Source organism: Eleginops maclovinus, chromosome 16, assembly GCF_036324505.1.
Source record: "Eleginops maclovinus isolate JMC-PN-2008 ecotype Puerto Natales chromosome 16, JC_Emac_rtc_rv5, whole genome shotgun sequence".
Classification (NCBI taxonomy): Eukaryota; Metazoa; Chordata; class Actinopteri; order Perciformes; family Eleginopidae; genus Eleginops; species Eleginops maclovinus.
The window spans coordinates 8,245,374-8,267,764 of record NC_086364.1 but is presented as its reverse complement, the minus strand read 5'-3'; the positions used below and the strand labels follow the sequence as shown (position 1 = coordinate 8,267,764).

At 38.2% G+C, this 22,391-nt stretch overlaps 1 protein-coding gene across 1 annotated transcript in view; it reads right to left on the bottom strand.

Annotated features, from left to right (window-relative positions):
* elfn1a (extracellular leucine-rich repeat and fibronectin type III domain containing 1a) overlaps nucleotides 1–22,391 on the bottom strand; it is a 63,709-nt gene that overhangs the window by 16,757 nt on the left and 24,561 nt on the right. Inside the window, exon 2 of the mRNA XM_063903292.1 lies at nucleotides 5,433–5,523. The gene's annotated coding sequence lies outside the window, so the exon portion shown is untranslated. The remainder of the gene's footprint in view (nucleotides 1–5,432; nucleotides 5,524–22,391) is intronic.

Sequence of the window (22,391 nt, the reverse complement as noted above, 5' to 3'; positions counted from 1 at the left end):
TCTTTTTTTAATGGTAACTTTTGTGTTCAGTTTAGTGTTGAATCAGTTTAATGTAAGAATGTGGTAATAATTTAAACTTTTAAATCAACCAACCAGAATTTCAGAAGTGAATTATACAATATTCCGTCCCGGTTTTAGTTTTGTGTGTGTTTATTTTCCCGTTTTATTTTGAAATGTATTTTCCTGTCTGTCCTGTCTTCCTTCTGATTGTCTTATTGTGTTCACCTGCTGCCCCAGTGTTTCACCTCTCCTCCCCAGCTGTGTCTTGTGTTGTGATTAGTCATGTGTGTATTTAGTCTTGTCTCCCTAGTGTTCTCTGTTGGTTTTCTGTCGTCTCCATGTTTCTGCCTGGATTTTTGCTCCGTAGTCGTTCCTATTGTTCCCCGGTTTGTGGCTGTTTTATTTTTCTTAGTTTTTTTATCATCACCTTTTTGTTAGGACTACTTGATATGTTGTTTTTACTGCTCTTGGGTCCACCATCCTGCCTAAATGTGACAATTCCATGATGTCCTTATATGGCATGTTGTTGAGATCCCAAACATTGGAGACATAAAGCCAATGTAAGCTAAAGACGAGGGTTAACGTCATAAGACCATTAGAAGAGTTTAACATGCAGACATCTGAGCTACTGTTTTCAGGTTTGCTAGAGTTGAAGCCTTTTTATCGTTTTTGTGTTTTCCCCATCCTGTCGTGTATTATATAGGATTTACTTCATGCCAATGGTCTCCAGAGGGAGTTTCTCTCCCACACAATCGCCCCCGAAACATCTCGATCAGAAACATTAGTTTACTTCCTTAACATAGTGACATCACTAACACTCATACTAGTGCTTCAAGACATTGTAAGTGATAGGCTAAGGGGCAGGTCATCTCTAGGCAGTTGACCTCTTACAAAAGAGCCGCACAGCTAACCAATCAGAGCACTAGACTCAGGTTTCAGACGGAGGGTGAAACGAGGAGCTGCTGCACAGGAAGTATGAGAAAAATAAAGAACTTGTTTAACATTAAAGTATGTTACCATTTAATAGAAGCCCAAAATACTAATATGAACCAGAACATGATCGTATATGTTTTCTTTAAGTATTAGGGACATTTTTGGTCTGAGCTCTCTACATGTAAATAAGTGGACTGAGGCTGCATAAAAAAGTGATTTCCGGGGGCAATTTAATGAGTTTTATTCTGGACCTGTACAGAACCACTGAGGAGGCACGTCAAATTAGATGTTTTTCTCAATTGAAAACTAATGTAATGTCACATGAATTGTGAATCAAAATATGTAAAGCAGCCATTTCACTTTTAAATATGGATTGCGCCGCCATTGATGGTGTAATATGTTGCTTTGACTTGCCTTTAACGACATATTGGTTGTATATAGTCACCATGTAGTACAAGCCTGACGTCAAGCCATTAAGACAACAACATAAACCAATGCTTCATTTACAACCAGTTGTTTCTCAATCCTCAGTGCATTGATCATTTCTGCTTGGGCCCCAACAAACACCTCTGCAGCCAAAGTGAGGTACAACAAGCAATAGTGAAATCAATGTGAACGAAGAGGAAGGGTTAAAATCCTTTGATGAGGAGGGAGCCCAATAATTGCCTACCATACGGATGTTTTATAATCACTTATGTGACCAATTTAAGGCTCCCTCGGGATCCGTGTCTCTCTCAGGCTAATCCATGATGCTCTTTACGGTAATCCATTCAAATAACTCTTCTCTAGTGCCATCAATTAGGAATCCAGATTGACGAAGCAGCTGACACCATGGAGCTGGGTAGGAATAAAGCTACAGGAGGATGATTATCACAGTGATAACATGGCAGCTGTTATGCTGATTTTATGGGTCAAACTGGAAAACTTAGAGGCATACAGTATAGTTTGTTTATTAAGGAGCATTCCAGAACCTCTCTTATCGAAAGCTTTTTCCCGTTCCACTCGGGTTGTGGGATATGGTGGTATGTAACGCGCAACGGTAGAAATGTTTCCTTCAATGTGATTTTGCATTAGTATACTTCAAAATACAAATTTGTGTGTCCATTTTGCTTTATATTGCTGTGACTGAAGTCGGGCTGCTTTTTATTTCCACCTTTTACCTTTAAAACCTGTAACACTTAAAATAATTACACCTATTAATTCGATGTGAGAATCAGTGGTGTTCACTATTTTTCTTTTACTTGTATATTCATTAAACAGTCAGTAAGTATGTAATTTAGAACTGGTACAGACAGAATTGACTATGATAGTGAAATTAGTCTCAAACTTTAAGAGAATTAATGGAAACAATCCTTTTCAGCATCACCATGGCTGGCAAATTCACTGAGAAATGTTTTTGGTTTTGTAATTTTTTATGTCAATCTCTACAGCAAAATATATACAGTACAGTCTTTTTTTGAAAATCCACTCAGTGCAACAGCGGTCTCGGCAGGTTGTTGTCGAGTGATATCCTCTGTTGCCCCCAAGAGTATAACATCCACTTCTGTGGGCTATAATATAATATCATCATATATCTCTGTAACTGTCATACCCCCCAGACTGCCTCTCATAAGTCACAGACCAGTGTAGGATGTCTTTTAGGATCTGACTTCATGTCAAAGTCTTTACTTTGTCACAGAACAGCGCTGCTCTGATGAAATGTAGTGGGCATCGCCAGTATTAATGTTTTATCAATTAGTTTAGGTCCCTTTAACAGCAATACTGTCACTACTTCAATTTTAATTATTTCTTCAGCCGATTTCTGTATCAAAAATCTTCTTTTCAGTTGTATGTAACAATTTAGTGAAACAGGTAGCCGCTCTGTCATTTTTGAGGGGCATTGATGCTGAAATGAACAGATGGCATTTGCCAAGCTGAAACAACCTTAAAAAAAAACATTAGATAGACGAAGGCTTTGAAAAATGTTTTTTCTTACAGTGGGCAAGACTTTTCTGGCTGTAGCACACGTTGCACATCCTGTATAAATCAGTGAAGTAAAAGCACATGTATCTGCAGGGAGACTAGGAATTATGGGTCCCCTTAAAGAATATTGGTCTGGCCACTTTTTTAAAAATAAAATAATTAAACTGGGAGTTTGGTGGTCCCTCCACAGCTCTGGGCTCTCAGACTCATCACTAACTTTCACCAGCAGCAGCAGCAGCAGCAGCAGTAGCACTACATCTTTAGTTTTAATGACAGTGGTGTAAAACCTAGCCTCTTCTCTTTCATGTGCTGCCAAATTGGTTTTAGGACGGCAATAAATAAAAGGCTTGTTGTGCTCATATGCATAACGTGATTTTATATTTATTCGCTAAGAATTGGTGTAGCAGAAATACTTCTAGACAGTTTGACATACCAAGAATCCCTTTTGGCTGCACTTGAAAGACAGGCAAGACTTAAATCCTTCAATCGATCGAGCAGTCAGACACACATTCGATGTGTCTAAGTAAGGATTTTATTTTTGTCATCGCTCAAAACATGCCTTTCTTCACTTGATTGACAAGAATACATACACAAACCCATTGTCTCTCATCTTCTTAGTTTAAATAGAAATGCCTTAAATGGCTGCTACCATCTCAAATATAAAAACAAATGAACATTATGTAAACACAAAAATAACTGCATAAAAATACAATAAAGACCATTTCTTTGGTGAGTGATGAGACTAAAGCAACAGACTTAATATCCTTTTATGTTCTGTCTGGAAGATGTTATACATTGCTGGTTGTAACAAGCTGATGTAGATGATGATACATGAAGACGCACTGAAAACTAATCTTTTTATTTCTCCTTAGCATTGTTTGCACAGCATGATCGTAATCATTTTGTTTCTGTTATGATATTGCATCGCCGTGTTTAGTATAGTTTCATATTTTTTAGGGCACTGGGACTAGTCAAGTCCCAGAACTAACAAGTGGGAAAGAAAACATTAATGACAACACTGAAAGCCACATGAGGTTGGTTTGCTAGTTTCATACAAAAACAAAGGTGGTGATGATTTTTTTTGTAATATAGAGCTTTACGCCCTCTGCAAGTAAATGCTGTCTTTGTGAACATATCTGGATCAGCTGTGCTCAAAACGTTCTGTAGGCTTTGTATACAGTAAGGAGGTTACTACTAGTTACCTGCGGTTCATTTAATTTAAATTCATTAAATGTATTGAATTTTCAAAACTTCAAATAAGGATGTCATAATACCAGGGGTCTAGTCAAAGGCCTTGATTCTAAATACACCACTCGTTTCCACAGTCAAAAACTAAAAGAAAACATCCAAGTTTCTTAGTCAAACCAAATTGGGAAATTAATGTTTTTAATTGACCCTTCACTTACTGAATAGAGCTTGAATGCACCACAATGTTACTGGAATCTTTATTAATGTTGGCTGTTATTTTGCTACCGTGTTCTAACAGCTAATGTTAACTAGCTAGATATTGTTCCCGGGAAGCTGTTAGTACAAATACTAACTCAAGTTTTCAGAACTTTGGCATCTGCTTTATGTATGTAGCTTACAGTCCAGTTTAGTTTTCCTTCTTCTACAATTAATTAAATAGCAAGCAGATAGTGATACATTTAGAACAAACTCTACTTCTGCTGACTTGTGCTTTAATAAAGCCTTAGGGCACTCCCCGTCTGCTCTGCTTTACATGGCAGACTAGCTTTGTAACTAGGGAGTCAGATATTACAGAATTTGTGCAGATTATAAAAATGACTGCCCAGAAAGTGAGTCAGTAACAATTCACAATTTAAGGCTGCATCCCTTTTGTAAATGGACTAATTGTTAATAAAGCATGCTTATACGCTGTCTATACTCATTGCTCGGTGTAAAAAAAAAGGGACAGAACAAAGCAAAAGGAAAAACTGCTTTATCTTTATAAAGGCATTTAAAGAGATCTTGTAGTATAGTCAGTGGCAGTATATAAAATATTTATTAACTTTATTATGGCCAATATTGGACAGAATATTGGCCATAAACTAATACAACTAGTGGTTTAAAATATGTGAAACGATTTAAGTTTAGCTGGTAAATAAATAATAACAAAAAAAAGATCAGAGGTTTATAAATAAGTCATACTCGATGAGGTGTTGGTGTTGGGTCATTAATATAGAAGGCAAAATATATATTTTTTTTAGAAAGAAATGTTCTTTTAATGTTACTTTTTAACTTGTGAAAAAAATCCACCTTTTGGCTTTTTCCTTTAAATTAGCATTTTGTCAATATGCTAATTTAAATGAAAAAGCCCAGGTATGAACGTGGACACCTGAACACATGAATGCACACAGTGATATTGAGTCTGTACACTCTCAGGATGACATGTCCTTTAAGTAACGTGTCTTTGGCACCGTGCTTGTCGTGTGTATTGACCAGTGGATTAGCGATGGATTCTCTGTGATCCTCTTACGGGGCGTTTGCTCATGCTGCGCTGCAGTTGACTCAAGCTCAAGCAGAATACTCGCACTTACCCCTGTTATCTAGGTTGAAGTCCTCGGTGTGAGAAAGCATCCCTGGTGTCCTCGAGCAATGCAGATGTTCACTGATTTCTCTTCCTGAACTCTGAAGAAAAAGATGAAATGACAGAGAAGATATGGATATGTCATTTTCTATTAAGATTTTAATTGTTTTTAAACAGCGTAGTAGGAGTAAATGGAGCTTGCATGTTGACATGTACTTAATACATTCATTAACATGAAGGTATTTAAGCCGACATGTTGGATCCAATACGTGGAGGCCGGTCTAAATGGCGCATGTAATAAAAAGCTGCTTCTTCAGAGGATAACCTTCTTTTGGCATTGCCGTCTCCAAAATGAATTCAGCAGTGTGCACGCTCTTTTTTTCCTCTCATTTCTTTTTCAAGAATCAGAACCACCTCATTAACCTTATCTAACAGGGAGAAGCTAATGAAAGCCTCTGTTTCAGTGTCCGGTCCTGCCAAAGTTAGTTTTACTAATTAATCAAACATCAGTCCCCCCCTATCATCTTAATGACTCCCTGTAAAGTAAATGAGCATGTGCTGCACACACAGCCCACGGGGAATCTGCACCGGCACATCTTCATGCATTTTTATTGGACTTTCAAATAATGGAGGAAATGAAGCTTTGTGGCCCAGAGATAGATGTTTGGTATTCACTACAGTAAGGGAAATAGAAATGAAACACAACCTCCTCATCTTTTATACATGTTTTCCTTTTTACTTTTATGTTTCTGTTTACCGAGTCCCTACAATATACAACAATGCAAAGAGGGAATTTCCCCACCTATGTACATTACCTACGAGCTCCAGATTAATTCACAATCAGTATTCATATGAACATTCTGGCTCTAATGAAACAATTCCGTGGTCTCTTCCCTTGTGATTCAGAGTGTATGACATGCCATATCAGATGGAAAGCACCAGCAAAATTCAATCTCCAACAATCATTAATGGAAAACTGCGAAATGGCTTGATTTTGACTAAATGAGAGTACAATAGATAATGCAATTCAATTAGCCGCTAAGGCTGCTATTTGCATCTCAGTGAAAGGGGTGATAGTTTAAGTGGCCCAAGGCAGCTGCCTTTCAGCAAAGGCCCGTGACAACACAAAAAGCAGCGGAACCAAGAGAAAAGGCCAGTTCGGGAGACTTCAGCAGTATTCTTTTAATTACTCAACATAATGACTCCATTTAGCTGTTCAATGACCCATTTACTGCATTGAGCAGGCATGGGAAGCTCTCTGTCCTTGGCAGGGTCAGTCCTGCAGCTGCCCCTGCCTGCCATCTTTAACCAATGGGAACATTTATTTTCCCTCCACCAGGCTTTGACACACAGGTTGCTCAAGATTCAAAAATCTTCCCTCAAAACACATCACACACTGTCTTCATAAGATAATTACATTTAAAAAAAAACTTGAAACTTGAAGTGAAATAATTATTTTAATTAGGAATAGCTTTGCATCAGCCCATGTTGGCACCCACCATGAAGTTGGCATGTGAAGTTATAGGTAAAATATAAACAATGGGCCTTATGTAGCAATTAGGGCTGTCAGTCGATTAAAATATTGAATCGCGATTAATCGCATGATTGCCATAGTTAATGGCAAATGAATCGCACATTATTTATCTGTTCTAAATGTACCTTAAAAAGGATATTCTTCAAGTTTTTGTAGGTGGATAAATATGATTGCTTTCTAATTAATCATAAATGATGTTTATAATAACAATGTTAAATAAACAATGTTTATTTATTATAAGTTATAATTCTGATTAATTATAAATAATGTAAATGTATTTATTCAAGACAGTAAACATCATTGTTATTGCAACAACCTGCGACGAAGTTATGAATCTTTTTTACAGTGGCGGCTCTCCAAGTCTCCTAAGAAGGTCGTTTTGACTCTAGCAGAGCCTCATCCTCCACAGTGTTTACTGACCTACAGTCTGTAGCCACCATTTAGCTATTATGTTGTCCTCTGTGGGGTCTCTGAATCAGCGCTATGCTTTGTCAGCGAGTGATATTTTAAACTCGGCGTACTCCGGAGGAAACTTAATTCACTTTGCAGCACGTACATATTACCTTGGTCTTTTCAAGAAAACCACCCGGCAGGGTATGTGTTTCTGCTGTGATCCACAACGTTACCATGGTTTCCTGATATTTTCTTAAACTACGAAGCGGGCCCAGGGTCACAGAACGCACGCGTTAACGCGCGTAAAAACAAATAGATCCGTTAATAGGAAGGTGCGTTAACGCCGTTAATAACGCCTTTAACTGACAGCCCTAGTAGCAATATTCTCCTGAATGACTTTCTGTCAGAGACAATAAGAACATTCATTTAAGATACCCCAAAAGTTCTTCATCATCCAAATCTGCTCATACCGAGGTGTGCGAAAGGGTGAATTCCACTTAGTCATACATTGGAGTTGTGTATTTAATTATAATAAGCAACCTAAAATGCATCAAATAGCAGTACGTTAGCCAAGCTGAACCACATAAGGATTCTTAAAGTCCTAATTGGGACAAATCCAAAATCTAGAGCCTAGAAAATGTAATAGCAATCATTACAATTGGTCCAAAACATGTATATTTATAATTGAAATGTCATGATTGTATTTTCCTAAAATCTAAAACTTGTGTTTCCTAGTGTTGGAAAAACAATTTGTGAATCGTTGAAAGAAAATGTATTTATCTTACCCAAAAATAGAGCAACAATAAAAAAAAACCTTGCTAGAGATTGAAGGTTAATAAAAGAGGGAATTTGTTCGTAATTCTTGAGGGTCCAATGTGTCCTATGGTACTTACAGGAAAATGTGAATAGTAAAAATGAAGATACCGCTTGACTGCAGAAGCAACTGTGTATAGGTCACAGAGGCAGACCATTGATGCTTCATAGGGAGAAGGGAAGGAGTATCCTTCCCTCATGCTTTCCCATCTCAACAGAAACAGTCTTACTGTTTGTGTTGCTGTACACAGGGCATGTGTACATGAGGTTGAGTGAGGTTGCAGCCCTGGAGGAGCGGGTGCAGGAGGGGAATAGTGGAGGTGGTGAGGAGAAACAGACCCCATATGGTCTTAAGGAGCTGGAGTTTCTGGCAGATCTCCAGGACGCTGACCCGGAGCATTGAAAGGTTGAGCACTGGCACCGATCTGACTGATTCTGCCCAGCTGCTGACGTGCAGAGGAGCGCACATGGATGTGAAGACAAAAATAGCTTGCTGGGATCCACAGCTTGAGCAACTCCTTAGAATTTAAATCACTGCCAATTTATTCTGGCCTGTGTCAACTTTCTAGGAGATGACTAGTGTGTAGCACGGTGTAGCAATATTTGGAAATGCATAAAGGATGTTTCACTTAAATTATTTTGATCGGTGCTATTACAATCCAAAGTGGAGGCTTTATAAAAGAAAATACAATTTATACAGCTAGGAGGGGGAGTTTAGATTTGCTATTCATGTCTGGTCATCTGCAATCTATTGGAATAAAGAAAGCAGTTTAAATATTCAGAAAAGAAGTGACCCTAAGTCAATGTATGTGTGCTCTCCCCTCCTCTCTGTGTAATGAAAGGCAAACCCTCTTGTTGTGCCCCATTCTTAATTGAAGAGATTAGTGTGCTTAAGTGGTTTGCAGGGTAAAAGGCCTCTACTTGTTAAGCAAAGATAAAAAGTGAGATTTTCTAAATTAATATAACGTTTACCAGTGAAGAAATTAGGCAGAAAAACACTTTCCTCTGTTCCTTAATTTTCAGTTTAATACAATTGATGGTATTGCGCTCATGAACAGCATTTCACATAATGTATGCAACTTATTATAGCTATAATTGTCAGGAGAATATGTGATTGACTTGAAAGATATATCTTTTGTGAGGCTGCAACTAACAAGTGACTGATTCTAACCATCAGAAAACAGAAACAATTGGCAACAATATTTGTAGATGTCTCGAAATGTCTGACCAACAATTCAAGTTAGTGAATAGCAAATTATTATATTTATGGACCTGAAACTGTCAAATATTTGACCTTTTTAACAGATTATTCACAATCAAACATAGTTTTATATTGGCGTATCATACCCATTAGATCTTAAAGTCGCTGATATTGTTAATCAATGTCCCCTAAGCACCTGTCTGCATTTCCATTCTATCCTTAAAAAAGGAGCACCCACACAGTCACATTTCTTCAAAGGAAAGTAGAAAAACAACATTTTTAGCTCAGTTTTGAGGACACTTATTACGAAAAGAAATACTTTTTAAATGTACTGGATGCATTGTGAAATTGTTTACATATTTATATGACTTCAGCTCTTCCACTGCCTCTATTGGGAGTCGTTCCAAGTGCGTTACTGCTGTGTGAACCCAGCGGGCATCAGGTGTTACCAACAACCATCAGCAATTTAGAGAAAATGTTCTTGAACATCTATTGACCTTTAGCACCAGGGGGTCATGTCACGCTGTACACAGCCTCCTGTTGTGTCCAGCTTTAAAATGTGTCTAAATTCAAATCACTCATTTTTTTTCGCAATGTAATGAGAAAAGGACGCATCAATCATTGGTTGAAGTAACTTACACGTAAATGGAGAACATGCCCTACATTGATGTCTAAACACGTCATTTAATTTGATTTGCTGTCTCTGATGATTATAAAATCAGGTTGCAAAGCTGTCAATACGCTGACAGAGTTATATTATCTTGTATTATGTATTTACTTCCATTAGTCGGTGGCCAAGCGACAGAAATAAATCTTAAGTGTGACCGCGTTAAGACTCAAGTGTCGCTTCTCAATAAACATTCCTCCTTGCCCTATTAGTTTTAGTCACAGGAACTTGTGTTAAATAAAACCATTTTTAATTTTTGCATGATGTCCCAGTTGAGGTGGTGAGTATTTACTGTTATGTGCTTCAGTGATCCTGAGCTGCCAATCAAGGAGTTCCTCACTTTGCAGAAAATTAAAGCTCAGCAGCTGTGGTGGAGGAGGGTGTATCATACTGTACAGTCACAGAAAGTACTGCTGCTCTTTTAAAGGGCCACTGTGATGTAGAATCTTAATTACCAACAGTAATGAATGTAATCTGATGCAGTTTCTCTATGACAAGATGAAATGAAGCACTTACTGGGGTTGTTTGGGATAGAAACTAAACACAGCAACACAATGACTGAACAGGAGGTGGAAGTTATTATATTTGCATTTTATTTTTCTAATACTCAATTCGTGAAGTTTCTGGTTTTACATCTGAGTGACTAAGTCTCAGTGACGCCTAAAGGTATGGAAGTGGAGAGCAGCACAGATAGTTTCCCCTATGGAGAATAACAGAGAATGTGCTGCCTGTTGAACCCACAAACAACAAGCCTTAAGCAGATCAACACACATGCTCACACTCAAACACACACAAGAAAAAGAACACTTCCGTACACACACTTGGTCTTGTGTGTGTGTGTATGCACGCTGGAAACTTTAAAATTGCCTTGCTAAAAATAGACATGCAGTAATACTTACTGTACCCTCAACCATAGCCAATGCTATCTACAGTAAAAAACACATTTGGAGACAGAATGGCTTTCCTGATAGCTTCATGAAAGCGAGATGCTAGTGTGCTATTCGTTCACTCATTCAATATTTAAGCAGCATGGCATGCTTTCTAGAGCACACATAATGATGTTGTCATGGCTCTACAGAAAAATGCAACATGGCTGCTTGTAGACCTGGCTGCTGAAGTAAAAACATGACTGCACTATAAGGAGAAACTAAAACATTAAACATGGAACATTTTTGTGTAACTGACGTTGGTATGCAAGAAACCGCCACTCTTGTCATGTAAATATTAAAATATCATACATCACAGGTTACATTGTACATGCTGCCTCATCTAAAATGAAGTAAAATAGATGAAATATTCAGTTCAATGGCACAGTTGCAGAGGTTTAATGATTTGTTTGTGAACAAGCAATTATGCACAATTCTGCCGCTAAAGCACCTAACAACATACTCCACTGTATACTTTCTCTACTTAGAGGAAAGATGATATATATTCATTGGAAATGTAAGAAATGGTGTGAAACAGGTGACAGCTCTGTGCTGAAGGGCTTGTTCACAGTAATATCTTCTCACCCCACCCGATGTGCTCTGCAAACACTAAAACCGTCTTTTAAATACTACAATCTTGTTTGTTTTTCATATGTAAATATTACAAATGAAAAAGAATAAAATCTTAATATGGATTTAGAATAGACCCTTTAAAGGGGCCCTATGGGTTCATATATGTATGTTTTGTCTCTACTGTGACATGTCTCCATGCTTTAATGTTCAAAAAGCTCTTTGTTTTTCTCATACTGCCTGTGCTGCAGCACCTCTTTTCACCCTCTGTCTGAAACCAGAGCCCAGTCTGTTCTGATCGGTTAGCTGGCTGGCTCTGTTGTTGCTGATCCACCGCTTAAAGAAGTCCCGCCCCTTAGCCCCTCACGTAATATATGTTGGAGTTTGAGCCAATAAAGGCGATGGTGTTAAATAGTGATGTCACTATGTTAGGGAAGCAAACTAAGGAGTTCAATGGAGGCGTTTCATGCAGAGGGGAGTGTTAGGGACTGAAACTCCTCTGGAGGGAACCTTTTAAGCTTTCGCAGACCATTTACATGCACAAAAACTATATAACACACTACAGGAAAGGGAAAACCGCAAAAAGCATAACAGCAGGGCCCCTTTAAATGTTCCCTTTTAAAGATAAAATGACAGTACTATCCCCCTTCCCTGCACTCACATCCTCCCCTAGATGTTTTTCTACAGATCCTAAACTTAATCTGTAAGTTATTTTCTTATCCACTCACTTTGTAATAATGAACTGGAAAAGGAGCAATGTTTTTTAAATTGGTTTGAGGGAACACGTGTGTTTTTTGTATATTTCACACCCTTAACTGGTGTGCAGTAGGGTATAATCTGTAGAGCCTTTCAGATCCTAAAATGTGAAAGAAACAGTCTTCAGCAGATGGAGATTGGCAACAACTCACTTTGAAGTTGTATTACTTTTATTTGGCAACTCAGTTTGTATTTAAGCTGGACTTGTGGATTTTAACATTTGTTGATGGTATATTTTTCATCATGTATGTTTGTAATACAGTACATTCATTCAGTATTATGTTATCTAATATCCTATTTAAGAACCTGACACTTGCACGTGTGTGATGCCTTTTTTGTTGTTTCAACAAATGAAAGCTTTGCACTTAACCCCTGCCACATTAAAGGAAAGCCTGCTGTTGACACTTCATTTCTAAGGTGCATTCACACTCTTTTGTTCAGGCCATTTCCCCTTGCTCTGTGAACGGGCAGGACCTCGGGGTACAGAGGCAAGAAAAGCTATTAAGTCGGCACAAACTCTGGGGCTGTTTTCTTTTGCCTGGGGAGTCACTCATTTAATGTCTGATATTTGTACACGGTTCCTTCTTTTTTTGCTTGCAGGGAGGCTCTGAATAGTAATGAATAGTAACTAGAGTGGTCTTGAACACATGCATGTGATAAAGACTTTGATATAGTCCCATGTGTGTTTTTCCTCTCCAGGATTGTTCATCAGGAACATCTTGTGAGGCACTATAATAGCCTTTCTTCTTGGTCAAAGTCAGATTTCTTGAGTGACACAGGCAGTCATTTGTTATTATCTGTAATAAGTGGAGTGGAATGATAAGGATGACAAGAATAACAGGGGCTCCACATAGTTTTACTTCACTGCCTTTATTGCTTTTAGCAGATTCTCTTCAGGGCAGGACCAGCTGAAGAGAGCATTGTGTGCTGGTATTCTGGGAATGACTGAGAAGAACAGTTAGGTACATGTGCGTGCCGAGAACCCACTAATGCACAGAGGCTCTTTTCAGGAAAAGAAAGGATTCATGCTACATTGTGCACTTTCAAGGAGAGGCATGAAGTCATGTAAGCACACACTATGTTCCTTTGCAGCACTAATACTGTTCAGTATCTATAAATGTTTCAAATAGGAGTGTGCATGTACTGCGCAGTTCGCTTTGTATGAGCGTGTTTTCTGATATTCTCATGAGAGAACGTCTAAGGCATCTTTGAGGACATATGGTGCAGTAAAACAGTGATGTTGCTGCTGTCCAGTGGCTTTTTCTCTAAATTCCAAATTAAGATCATATCAAGAAGCGGCAGGAGACTATCTCCAGCTCTACTGCCACCATTAAATAAAGACTTACAACTGAGCAAAGAATCTCACCAACAGCTCCGGCATTCATTTAAATTGAGTCCTGTCATCAGTGCCATTATGAGCCCTGAATTCAAACTGTGATTGTGAGGCATGCAAAGGAACTCCATAAAGCATCCCATGGTTCACGATGGGTATTTTATTGCCTGCCTAATTGATATCATCATTGGAAAATCAACATTTTACCCTGAATAAAATGGACTAACAGTTTTTCCTTTTTTAACCCTTAAAGTGTCATCTGGTGCAAACTATTTATAGCCATCACATAAATAGTTTGTACAATTAATTGACTGCTATTTTCTACATTACACCCATATTATGGTGTGTATTCCACCCATGTTACACCATTATTAAACCCATGTTACATCGCTCTGTTATTAGACCCATATTACACCCATGTGAAACCTATATTACACTATTAATACACCCCTATCACGCATTAATACACCACTATATACCCATGTTATAACCATTATTACATTGTATAATACTCATGTTACACTATTATAACATCTATTTAACACTGTTATTAGACCCATAATGCACCCATGTGTCAACAATATTATACCCATATTATACAATGGCAGAGCCGGTCAAATGACTGTATCCCCCAGGATACTAAAACCATTTAAGGGTTAAACTGGGTTATTCAAGAAAACTCTTAATCCATTTAAATGTAATTCATTTTGTTTACTGGTCATAAAATATAAATAGATACACTCATATCAGTTTGCTGAGATTGACCGAGTCCCCTTCAGGTTATGTGGATAAAGACAGGCTTTACCGTGTTAAGGACAAAAGGTATAAGCCTTCCATAAAGGGGAGCTTGCAGTTTAATTGATGAGATCAGAGGAGACTTGGAGGACTGAGATGTAAAAGCCTGAAATTGTTGCATCCCAGGTGAGCTTTAAGGCCTTAGAGATGTTTGCAGAGGTTGTCAAGTTGACAGAGTGCTGTAAAAATCCTTGCGTTCAAGTTTATTATGATCCATAAACCAGTTCAGATTGAAATCCTTACTGTGTAACTCTGAGTGCATGAGTTATGTCAAAAAAACATCCAACAGAAGAGGGACCCTACATTTACTGGTAAGCGATGCATATCTGGGACATGATGTGTCATGAAAAATGGCACAAGTTATCTCGCCCCGTTTGAATCACGAAGCTCAGCATGCACAGCGGAGAGGGAGTGTGGGTCTATGAAGCCGCACTGTACATATGTTAACACGGAAACCTGTTAACCACAAACCAGGGAAGTCACAGTGTGCAGAGTGCCCTATCACTGGGAGTGTGTTCAAGCGGTTTATGGGGACTCCTCCCAGCCACTTCACTGAATATGCAGTAAACAGACCCTGCAGACTGGCCTCTGCACACTTTCGCCCTGTGTTCATTATTTAGAGAAAGTGACCAGAGCTCTAACGTCCTGCACACTTCCTGGTGCTCATTCACATATTAAACGCGGATAAATGTTAAGAATCAATTTGGCTCTGCATACACGATTCCTGTGACTGTTCAGCCATCCTCTCATGAATATGGAATCATTCAGACCTCATTGGATCTTTTTACAGTAATGTGAGAAGTGAAGCCTCGGAAAATCTCACCTAACCACAGTGGGCCTCGCTTTCCAGGTGAGAGCACTTTATTCTCCCTGCTCCCCTCTGCAGCAGGCCCACTCAATAAATCACAGCACAACACTACGCCTCTACTCTGCAAGCTACTAAGACAGCAATGTCATGACTCAGCAAACTCTTGACTCAGAGAAGCCTGCTTTTTGCTTCTCATTTCAGGGAATACTTTACAAAATATGTAAAATACATCCAAGTTAAATTCAATTTAGAAAAATTACGACAGATGGACATGTTGGTAACTCATTCCTGCAATATGAAGATAAATGTAACCTTGTTTGATTGAATTGAATAATTAAGCAGGGAAAATGAACAGACATCATCTATAATACAATGAGTAGAAAGTAACATGAGATACAAGCATGTGTGGGTATTGTTGTCGGTAAGAGAGCTGCTCAAAAACAGGTGTATCATTTCATGGTTCAATTTACAGTGTACTTTAAAGATGCAAAATCTTTATATCAGTGTTTTGTATCACATTGTGCCATGCTTGTATATAGCCCACATCTTGTGAAACAAGCAATTTCTATTAACCATAAATGCATTTCAGGTTGACATCATAAGTGAGAACAACCTGTGCACTGCAGCAGTTTCCCCTGTTTCCTCAATCAGCACTTATAGAATGAATAGGGTTACAAGCTAAGTGTCTGCACTAAAGGCATTATTCAGTGTCTTTATATTGATGGCTCTTGCCAGAGTTGATTCATTAAAGGGTTTGAGTGGAGCTGGTAATGCACTTTGGGGTCTGATGAAGCTACAGTGTCAACACCGCAGCCAAGCAGTCGCTTCAAGCCTTAGCATCGTGCATTCTGCGGTGCATTCGAGACTGTTTACAGAAGGGAACTGCTTGAAAAGCATAAAAATAGTCAGGACATTGTCTTAGCTTAAAGAAACACCTTGCAAATGCTCTAAGAACCTAATTCAGTTGTAGAGTTTACTGAAAACAGTATAATAAAAAAGTGCATAGTGTACAATAATAAAACAGTATCTGAGTCATCCAACAATTCAAGGTTGTTATTAAATTAAGAGCAGCGGCCAACTCATTGCCCAGAATTATTCACTCAGCTATTCAAGCAGAATTCATTTGACGACTAAAACTTGTGCTGATTATAGCACATTAAATGATTACACATTATACTGACTGTGTATTGTAGAACCATTAAATGTTAATGATGTCATGGTTTCTTGAGAGTTTTTTTTTAGTGGTTTCATTTCGTTGTAATTCTTTTTCACTTTTAGATAGTTATTGTGAGCTACGACAAAATTAAAAATGAAGTATTACTAGACCTGATTTAGTGACCAGAATGATGATTCACTGAAGCCCAAAGTAAGTCTGTGTAGAATGTAAGATTATCAAAATCAAAGAAGTGTATTTTTAGTCATTTGTATTATGAAGACCGAATTGCAAGTTCTGTTGTTAGGCTAATGACACTCTCATTACATTTTTACCTAAATAATTCATCCACTATTTTTGATTTTGGTAAAGTAAACTCCAGCAAACTTTAAGTCAGTTGAAACTAAACTAAACTTGAGGGGTTTTCTAATTCTAGAAATAGGTCACTTAATCTTCAATCTATTAACTACTTTGTTGTAATAGAGCCAGTTCCACAGTATAAATATCTGAGATGAGGATGGGCTGTATTTAACGCCACATATTTAGTAGCTCATCAAAAAGCTGCAGCTTGATTTTTCCTTTTAGAAGGCTTACATTTCTTTATTGAACAGTAGAGAGTGGGTTAAGTGAATAAATAAATAAAAAATGTTGGTGAAGCACTAGTTTTTCATTCACCTATTAGGAACAAAAAAGGTATTTCTCAGAGTCTTTGTAATCCTAATGCTTGAGTGCAATTGCTGCTAATCTGTCAACTTTATTAGTATGCAAAAACAACATAATGACATAAATAAAAGATGACGTGCTGTTCACTGTGATGGATTACCCACCGCAGGTAACATAAACACAGACAAAGACAAAATCACCGGGGGGCTCTCTGAAAAACTGATTAAAATCACAACTTTAAAGGGGCAGGCAGACAACATGCTTAACTACTTAAACTATCAGTTGTTTCTTGATCTCATAAGGAAACCTTCGTTACATGTTTTATATTTTGACTTAAGGATCATTCCAGTTGCCAAGACTTCATGGTTGCCACAAATTATAAATTGGATGAATTATGAACAATAAATTGCACATAAATGAATTTCTTTCCAACTGTGTTAGTAAAGTGTCAATTATTGACACCTAATTCACAAAATGCGGACATGCAGTTAATATTTTCTCTAATCTTTGATTTCTCACTAGTATGTACATAGTAACAATATTTGGCATTGAAGTGACGAAGCAATGAGAACAACTGCAACATCTAAAAACCTTGTGTGCTCCTTACTCACTCATATTATCTATTAGCATTGAAGCTAATGTCTCTTTGCTAACTCTCCTCTTTTCCTTATTTTGTTTGTGATGTGTTGTTTTTCATATACGTCAACTTATAGGAGAAAAGAAGAAGAGAAGAGTGATATTTTGACCTCAGAGCCTACTCAACTATGTTCAATTTAATGATCTAAGTTGGTGTTTTAACAGTCAAGTTGTAAGCTAGCATCTCAGGGTTGCCTTGGAATGAATGTAGATTTGGTAAAAAAACATTAATCTATTAAACTAAAGAAATAAACTACTTACTTTTCTGAGTTGTCTGTAAGCCTTTTTTGTACCAGCATTTTGATGTACTCTCTGGCAACCCTTTTCTATGTGCTAATTGCTAAAGTCACAGAGATAATGAAAACACCACATGTCATGCTGCATCATAGAGCAGCTTCCACTTTGCTTGAATGCAGCGGGTTTTTGGCAAATTTCACTAGCTGCATCAAGGGAAGAGATGACTGCTCCAGATATAGCTGTGCTGATGTCTCAGTGGCAGACATTATGTGCTTCTTTCCCAGTTATCACTCAGCTTTTAAAGTTAAACATTACTTCTGGTTTCCACTTTCATCACATTAAAAATCAGTGAATATCGTTCGCTGTATCGCTGTGTTCCTTTGTCCCTACATGATCCTTTGTTCTCTGTTATCATTCATTTATATTTAGTAGTCGTGCATGATACAGCACAACACTTCACGTGTATACAAGTTTTTGACGCCCACCTTATACTGATCTTTATACTTTATAGATTGCTCACTGTGAGCCCTCTCAGCAGCCTAAATTATATTATGGTCTTGTAGACATAGCCGAGGGTATAATTTGATCAACTAACTTGGGGCTTTGTCTGCAACATAAGAGTTACAGTAAGTATCTATTTAGAGTTTAATAGACAATCATGTTTTTTTATTTATCTTTAATGCTTACTGTGTGAGCTAATGTCTGCATTCCTAGCCATGACGTGGTTTACCTGACCTGTAGTGGAAAGAATTGTTTCTTTGTGATCTTTGTCCACATTTCTTGCATTTTTATTCTGCCATCCAGCACCTGGCTTTGTGTGGGATTCTTGGTTCCTTTTCCAACATCTGTTTGTGCTGGCTGTGTTCCTGGGCTTTGGCTCTTCCTCTCTCTTTGCCTCCAGCACTACACTGGTCTGGTCACCTATGAGGCATTTACTGCCCACTGCACATGTTCCAAACTCCTGTTGCCTATAACACCAAGTTGGCGTGCTGCATCTCCCGTTTCTCAACCTGACCTTTTCTCTTGGTTTTGTACAACATTACTGAACGTGCTCGTCACAATAACTTGTAGCCTGCTGTGGTTTCCTTCTGTTTATAAGGATAATGTCCTGTCTCATACATAGTTTAGAGACTTTAAGTGATAAACTCTCCTGCTGCCTCCTACACAAACTCGGGCGTGAGCAACTCCAGCGATGGTACAGTAGCTAATAAAGTCATACACAATTAATTAGTTACAAGCTAAACATAAGAGGGAGCCAACAGAAATGTTCAGTGATGAGGTCGTATATCACAATGCTAAATAGTGCAGAGGAAATACTGCTCTCTCATTTGCTATTCCACCTCAGATCAATACCAGGAAGGTTGGAGGCCTGCTTATTGCTTTATTGTAGGGATATAAAAGGAGAGGCGTTTCAGAAACTTTAATTTTGACTGCAAGCTGGAAAGAAGGTTTTGAGAACCATTTTGATCCTCCCTGTGGGCTTTTTGTATTGTTTTTTTCTACATATGTCTCGCTGCTAAAACCAATTGCCCCTCGGGCACACATAAAGTTGAGTTAAATTGGAACCTAAAATGTTATTTGGAAAAATATCTATCAAATAAATAAATACTATCAAACAGAGGAAGTACAGGTATTGAATTGTACATGTATTACTCAGAGGGTTCTCAGAGATTCGTCAACTAACTTTGTACTAAATAATCTAACCATAAGTCCTTGATTAAAACAAAACAAATCTTAATAAGCTTTCCTTTTTAAATCCATGGTACTCTATACCAGCAAATACCTGGCTCTGCTGCATTAATTTAATACTGTTTTAAAAAAAAACTCCATTATGAGTCTGGAGTACAATGCTAAAAAAAGGTGGGACTTTTTTGGAACAAAGGCTGGCGTATATACAGTAAGCATGCATGTCACATTGAAATGATTTGGTTAGTTTATTTGGCTTTTTCAGGAGAATGGAACTGAGAACTGTAGTATGCTTAATCACAAATACTGCATGTTTAATGTTTTTGGTCTATGAAGGTACTAGTAGAGCTGAGAGTAAAAAAAGAAAATGGAATGGAGGAAAAGACAGTGGATATTTGTTCATGGGAATGATTAAAGTATCAGGTCTGCAGACCTAATGTTGCCCATGGCTGCCATAAACCACCCTTCATAACAGCCTCTCAGTGCTGCAGCTGCCTTTTCTCTACCAAGATTAACGGTTTCCAAAGCACCACTAACAGTCCACAATGTAACCCTCTCAGAGCTCTCCTGAATAGCGCCGACGCTCAATATTACTCCATGGCTGCATTAGTAAAGTATGATATTAAATGAAACATTCTCCTGAACACCCTATTAGTAAACCTTATCTTTTCACAGCCTCCTACCAGCAGCTATCACACAAAAGCCCTCATGCTGTCCCAGGCAGAACCCCCCCCTACTTATTCTTCCCTCTTTGTCTCTTTCCTCATTTGTCTCTCTTCCCCCTGCCTTTTCACTTTTGCTCTCATTTATTCAATGACTCTTTTTTTCCCAATGCTACAGTGTGTAAGTGTATAAATTACCTTATTCAAAAAACCTAATACATCTATTTCCGACCCATTTGAGTTATGACGTACGTAATAAGATAGTACTAAACTTTGACAACTGGTAATTACAGCAAAACATCTGCAGTGTTTGATCATCTACATGTATTTTCTCCTTGGTTTCCTCATGTTTTTTGGATCTTCTGGAGTGTGATATTTGTTGGAACTCATATCTCTGTTATTGTTACCTACTCCTGCCATACTTAGGTTCTGGCAGTGTCACTGCCCTTTTAACGACAGCTCTGCCCTGATTTCATACTAAGGAAAGATAATACTGGGAAGTATTGGCTGCATTTACTTATTTAAAATGTATTTTCTGGCTTATTCGCTGCACACAACCCTAACCCTAAGCCTTACCCTACTATAACGAAAACTATCCAAAAGACATAACCAAAATTAAATAAAAATGGTGGATTAAGTGGGAGCTTGGTGTATAGAAATTATAATATTCCCAGCACATTCATCCTCTAACTTTCTAACAATAGCTACAAACCAGACAGTGAATATGTTTACACACTTTCACACTCTTTTTCACACTATATTTCCCCGAGAAATTCAGTTATGACGCAATATGATGATCAGTATAGTCTGTTTAGAGAGTGTGTTACAAAGTGCTCAATGGGGAGTTGGTTTTAAACACATTGTGAATGAATCTGGCCTCATTGACAGTCTGTTTGAACTCTGACCCCCTCCTGGACCGACCTGCTTGAGCCACTCTGCTCAAGTCCCAGACCTGCTTGTGCAGGATTTATGTTGTGTTTTAAAATAGATGAGTGTTTTCCAGGGCAAAGTTAAACAGTCAAGTGTCATTTTTAGACTGCTCAGGCTATAAATGTTTGTCCTCTTGAACACTCTACTATACTGTGGTGAAAAAGAAGCTTAGCTTCAGTCGATAAGAATATCATGCTCTTCTGTTGTAAACAAGTGCACTTAAAAGTAGAATTTAAAAGTTATTCATCTTTGCTCCTGGGAATTCCAAATGTTTTGCTTAGCCTGTTCTGCATTATTTATGAAACTTGAAAGTCAAGGCAGAGATTGTGTTCACCTAAGTGTGATTTGCAGCACATTTCTCAGGGCTCCTTGCAATATGTCATTCTACCTGGCTGCACACCAGCCAACTAAAAGCCTGTGTGCTTACATCATCGTTCTACTTGGGAGAGATGTTAGCCAAAATGTCAAGAACCATCCGATCCAGAAGACCTGGATAGGATTAAAAACACAGGCTATGTTACTACAGACTGTATGGGCCTAACCACACACACATGATTCAGGACATGTGACACATAAAGGATACAACTGACACTCTCTTGATGAAACACCTGTGATATTCTTTGCTCACCAATATTGATTTAGTGTTGTGTAGTGCAAAGTGAAACATTCTTCAGGTGGTGACGAAGCTGCTAGTCTTCAGACAACTATTGCAACGATGAAATAAAAACATGATATAATGAACTTTCTTTCCTCACTCTGGGGGTTGTTAATAATTCACTGTTTGATTACAGTACAGTACAGTATAACCTCCATTTTAGCAATGCTGAGTTTACAATGAGAGAGTGATCTGCTCTTCAAAACACACAAAACTTAGCGGTTAAATACTTTTGACTAAGTGTGTGTCTTTTTTCCCCTGTGTTAAGTTTATTGCATTGTAGGAGGAGCCTGAAGCTTTTTGGGGGTACTTTAAAGCTTTATTGGGGTTTTCCTTTACCTTTAGTATGTTCTATAGGTTTTTGGTCGTGTAAATGGTCTGCAAAGGCTCAAATCCCAAAGTTACCTCCAGAGGGAGTTTCTCTCCTCCTCTCCAAGTAGCAGTCCACTTTCCATATTTCAAGTCTGTTCGGGGACTTGAACCGGCAACCCTACGATTCCCAGTCCAAGCCCCTACTGACTGAGCCACTGCTGGACAGATGTATCACTTGT